Here is a 6060-nt window from a genome sequence, read left to right on the forward strand (position 1 = left end):
TCCTCACTGTTACTTGTGCAGAGCTTGTATGCCTTGTGCACAATTGATGGTGAAATTGTACATCCCGCCCCTGTGCCAGCATACAGTGCAAGAAGGAAGGCCATGGAGCCTTATGGTGCAGTGCACAGGAACAAATCATGCGTTGTGCATTGAGAGGCCCATCCCTCGCATGCAACACTCCATTCACACATGGCACCTCTCATTTGATTTGAAGGGAAAGACTGGTCACTCACCCCACCCTTTATCTCACACTCACCGATAGATATAGAGGGCAGCCCATACTCACGTCCCCATCCTATTAGGATAAAAGCTCACATCACTTAAGGGGTTGGTGATGAAGATTGTGTCGGCTGTGGTTGTCATCAGGATCTTGAAGTCAAGGCATACCTAGGGAGGCAGCCTACAAATCTCATACTTCAAAAATGATTTGTAAGAAAGATTGTCTGTTAAGAAGGACAAACGTACTGATATTGCAGAGACAGCGCACCAAGGGAGGTGGCTTCAAATTACTTGCTGAAAAGGTTCTGCTGGTGAGTCAACTATCTTGAATTGTGGGGCGTTACCACCTTTTCCACAGTCAACTTTCCGCCTAAGGGTGTTTTCACCTTTTCTTGGAACGAGGTCTTTTATGACATGGAATTTCTTCCTTTTCTCCCATAACAGTTTTGTCTGTTTTTTTTCTTTTTCCTTTTCTTTTTTCCTTCTCTTTTTTTCGTTAAGAAAGAGAATGGTAGAAATACCATGTGTCAGGACCAACCTCGCTATCGTTGTTGGATCAGACGAGAAGAGAACAAGGTCGGGTTGAGATGTATCTGCGAGAGGTTAGCAGAACGAGACCACCTCATGAGGAGAATCATAAGGGCTATCAGAAGCACGACGAGAAGGATAGTGCGACGCCCAAAAGGGAGAGGGTAGGTCGACTGTGATTGTCAAGATCCCCAGGGAGGGAAGTACTTCTTCAGACGATAGCCATTGATTAGGAAGGGATCATCAAAGGCATCAACGGTCTACACCTGAACAGAGCCATTAGGATTGACAGCAAGTACCTTGTATGGACCCATCTACCGTTGTTGAAGCTTGCTAGGAAACTTGCCAAATCTCGAATCATAGGCTTGGACAAGATCACCTTCTTTGAACTCCTTGTGCTTGATGAAACTGTCATGATAGGCTTTGCGTCACGCTTGAGTGGTTTCCATACACTATAGGGCCATCCGCCATATCTTATCCAAGCATTCCAAGTGTAGGAGGCAGTGTTGCAATGACTCATCATCTCCCAAGTGTTCTTTAACTGCCACTCGCAAAGAGGGCAATTCCAGCTCAACAGGGAAGACGGCTTCTATACCATACACTAGCTAGAAAGAGGTCTGTCCTGTAGTTGCCTTATGGAAGGTTCTATATGCCCAGAGAGCCTCTGTAATTCGATCGTCCCAGTCGTGACGATGTGCGGCAATCGTTCTTTTCAAGATCAAGCAAAGGATGCCCTTGGTGACTTCAACTTGGTCGTTGGCTCTGGGTTACAATGGCGGATCTTATACAGCTCTGTCATCTCCTCCATGATTTTGTTAAGGAAATGAGTACCTCTGTCACTTACCAGCTCGAGGGGACTGCCAAAACATGTGATAATATTCTCATACATGAACAGGGCTACGTTGTTACCATCATCCCGCTTCAGAGCTTTAGCTTCATACCACTTTGTGACATAATCTATACATACTAAGATATATCTGTTCTGCTTCCGTCTGGTGGGTGGATCAATGGAACCCAAAAATCAATCCACCACTTCTCGAACGGCTTTAGGGAAAGAATGGGTTGCACTGGCATGACACTTGTTTTGGTGGGCTTCCCCAATCGCTGACAAGCATCACATCTCTTGCAATAGTCATATGCATCCTTGTGGAGGGTTGGCCACCAGTATCCTACTAATAGAGCCTTCGTGGTTGTCACTTCTCCTACGAAGTGTCCACCACATGGTTCATCATGGCAAGCTTTCAATATTATGTCGATTTCATCCCCTACAACACATCTTCGCAATACTTCATCTTTGCGTCTCTTGTATAGTGCACCACCTAGCAAAGTGTAGGGGGTTGATTCTAATAGAAGCTTCTTCTTCTCACGGCTTGAGATGCTAGGAGGATACTGTTGAGTTTCCAGGAGATTGGCTATGTCTGCATACCAGGGAGAAATTGTTTCAACTAGAAGCAAGGAAGCATCAGGAAGGTCTGGATCATCTTGTTCCTCTTTTTCTGTTTGAGGGATCCGTGGTAGATGATCAACTAGGACGTGGGAACGGCCAGGATTAGTAACCACTTCAAAATCAAACTCCTGGAATAGGAGCAACCATCTTATCAGTCGTCCTTTAACATCTGCTTTGTTCATCAGGAAGGACAATGCTTCATGATCCACCTAGAACTTGAAATGCTTAGACAGTAGATACTGTCGAAACTTCTACAATGCAAACACCATTTCCAAGCACTCAAGCTCTGTCACTATGTAGTTCCATTCCCTATCAATGACCTTTCGGCTTGCATAATAAATTGGTTGATCTAAATTAGAGGGGCCCTTTTGAGATAGGATAGCACCTAGCCCTTCAACTGATACATCTTCATCCAATGAGGAAGTTGCAAGATAGATGCTTTGATAAGGCATTGTTTTAGGGTATTAAAGGCTTCTTCACTCATCAGTCCAAAGGAAATCAACATCTTTCCTTTGGAGCTTGTGCAAAGGGGCCGCCTTGGTTGCAAAATGTGCAATAACTCTTATGGGTAGTAGCCCACATGGCCAAGAAATCCTCTCAATTGCTTGAGGTTTGTTAGTGCTATCAAGGCGACAATCTTTTCAATCTTCACCGGGTTTGTTGCAATCCCTTGTGCAGAGACAATATGACCTAGAAGAACTCTTGATGAGATGCCAAAGACACATTTGTCGAGGTTGAGAGAAATCCCATACTCTCGGCATCTGTCAAAACATTGATCTAGGTGTCTCCAATGCTCACAGATTAAACTATAGACACAAAAGTCATCAAGATACACCTCAATGAAATCATGCAAATGATTTTGGAAGGCAGCCATCATTACTCGTTGGAAGGTGTCGGGAGCATTACAGAGCCCAAATGGCATCACTCTATAGGCATAGGTCCCCCATTCTATGGTGAAGGTTGTTTTGGATTGGTCCTCTTCTGCAATTTGGACTTGGTTATATCCGTTGAATCCATCCAACAGGGAATACAGCTCATGGTATGCCACTGTGTCCAACAGTTGGTTTGTAAAAGGGACAGGGAAATGATCCTTCTTCGTCTTCGAATTCAACTTTTGAAAGTCCACACATATTCAAAGTTTCCCATTCTTCTTGGGTACAACCACCATGGGCGAAACCCATTCATTGTTAGCTACGGGATAAATGAACTCGGCTTCAAGAAGTTTCAATGATTCAATCTTCACCAGAGCAGAATAATTAGGATTCATACACATTGGTCTTTGCCTTACAGGTTTGGCATTAGACTCTAGGTCAATGTGATGTTGGCATACTATGGGATGAGTCCCCTTTAGATCTTTATATGACCAAGCAAACACATCTAACTTCTCCTTTAATAAGTCTCATAGGACCACTACTTCTTCTTCTGGAAGATTAAGGCCCACTTTTAGGTGACGTTCGGTACCATCAATATCCAGGAGCATCACTTGTCTTTTACCTTCCACTTCACAGATAAACATCCCACGGATTTCTTCTAGATAGAGGTCTGACTCTTTCAAGAGAATAGTGTCATCATCTGATGTTCCATTAGAACCAGTGTCCTCCTTCTGAACAGACGACTCATTTGTCTGTTGAGATTGCTGGAAGGGTATCAGAGCTTTGTTTACTTTTGTGTGAGTGGTAATTTCTTCTGGACTTAGGAATTCATCTTCAGAGGATGCATCCAGGAATGTCACATAGCACGGACCTTCTAGAAGCCATGGCTCTAATAGTTCTGGCTTCTGTTGGCAAGAGGCATCATCATCATCTTTTCTCTAGACTGAATGGTCAGGGCGACAGGAGCCACTGGTGAACTTAATTTTTATGTCTTTAATCCATTGCTTATGCAGATCTGCGTACTTTGTGGTCCATTGGCCAACCCAAATGGAACCATGGTCATTCCATCCAACACCCTGAGATCTTCGGCCTCTGAGGTATCTGTAGGGACATCAACAAGATCATCCACTATCAAAGAAAATTCTTCATCTGCACTTTCATAATCTGCTTCGTTTTCTTTCTCATCATTTTCATCCTCTTCCTTTGGAGGCTCTGTCTCTGCTTCTGTAGAGGCTCTGTAGGAGAAGAACATATCTTTTGCCTCTGCACCTACTTCTGCTTCTGCTTCTGTCTATGTTACTACCTCTGTCTCTGGCTTTGTCTCTGTTACTGCTTCTGCCTCTGTCTTTGGTTCTGTGACTGTCTTTGGCTCTATCTCTGCTCTGTATCTGTTCTGTCTCTGCAACTATCATGTAACAGGGAGAACAATACATCCATGCTTCTATTTCACTATTAGAGTTGATTTCAAAAGTCAATTCAAGTTGAGGTAGGAAGTATTCTCCCATGGACAAGGACTTTGCTTCCCTTGGTAGTTGTCTTACGGTACCCACTATTAGGGACTATGCCTCTGTTTTCTTGGAAAATATCTGTTTAACAACCTCTTCATCTCCTGATGTACCATCTGTTACCTCGTTGGAGGAGTTAGTTATGACTTCAATGGATGTGAATCCATTGCCTTTTTGAGATCCATACAACTTTAACACCACTTTGTTGGGTCCTCTGCCTAGGGTTAGGGTTCCTTTGAACCAGTTCTACCTGGATCTCGCTTCAAAAATCCAAGGTCTTCCCAACATCATAGGATATGAAGTCCCATAAGAATTTGGTTTGACCACCAGATATGTCAGCCAATAGTCTCTTCCTGCAAGGGTTGTTTTAACGTATGGGAGGATGCCCAACGGTTTGATTCTGCTTTGGTCTGCCAATCTCATAAGCCACTATGTAGGTTGAATTCCTTGCAACCCTAAGTCCTTTTTGAGATAAACCATCCTTCTGCCATACACTAATCTCTAGGGTTCCATGATCTAGGAAGGCGTTAGCCACGTCTACTTCCTTTACAGGCTTCAGGGCCTTATTGGTCTTAGTCACTGTTAAAGGAACAATCCTTAATCCCCATCTTCTTGTTAAGATGCTTTTGAATTTTCTTTCGGTAGCTGGGAGACAACATTAGTAACTGTCGAAATGTTAAGTTTGGTTTAAAAGTGTCTAGGTCTTTTACCAAGTCATAATCTTTGATAGGATCCACAGGCTCTCTAGGGAATGGGGCTACACCCATTTTCATCTTTCCTTTTTCTTCTAACAATGGTAGCATCAGCACTTCCTCTGTTTCTCGAAGTCCTTCTATATCATCTATCTCCTGGACCTCTGGTCTGTTTCTGGGACTGTCTCTCTAACTCTCTGTAGCACTGTAGTGGTCTCTACTGCATTGTTCTGTCCTATACTGCTCTGTCCCTCTGTTGACACGTTGAACTTCACAGTCTTGGCAAGGGAGTTGTTCTCTTCTTGAACAACCGATTCTTTCTTCTTGGCGCGTGTGACAGTAGAAACTTCCAACTCTACCAAATTGGAGGCAGGCTCTTGTTCCTTCTATTGGCTATCAGTAGTATTGGCCTTGACAGGGGCTGGACTCGGACAGTCCTTTGCAGTGTGGCCTTCTCCTTTGCATCGGCTACATAAGGGCTTGTAATCCACAGATCGTCTAGGGTTTGGACAATTCGGGGAGATATGACAATTTTCTCCACACCTGTAACATTCCACTTCTAATGTCTGACCACAGCCACACTGTCGTCCTCTGTAACTTTGAGAGGAAAACCTCCTTGGACCAAAATTAGGACCAAACGTCCTAGGCTTTGGTCCAATATATTGTGTTGTCATTTTGGATTCTAGCAAGTTGAATCTTGCATTTTCATCCTTCTTTCTTCATTCGTGCATCTCTTTCAGAGAGCAAATATCCTCTGTATCATTCTTCCACAAACAGTTGAACAGAAGGCTCCAGGA

The sequence above is a fragment of the Lygodium microphyllum genome, chromosome 29 (genome assembly GCF_053477565.2).
Source record: "Lygodium microphyllum isolate KBCC chromosome 29, Lygodium_microphyllum_v1.1.10, whole genome shotgun sequence".
Classification (NCBI taxonomy): domain Eukaryota; kingdom Viridiplantae; phylum Streptophyta; class Polypodiopsida; order Schizaeales; family Lygodiaceae; genus Lygodium; species Lygodium microphyllum.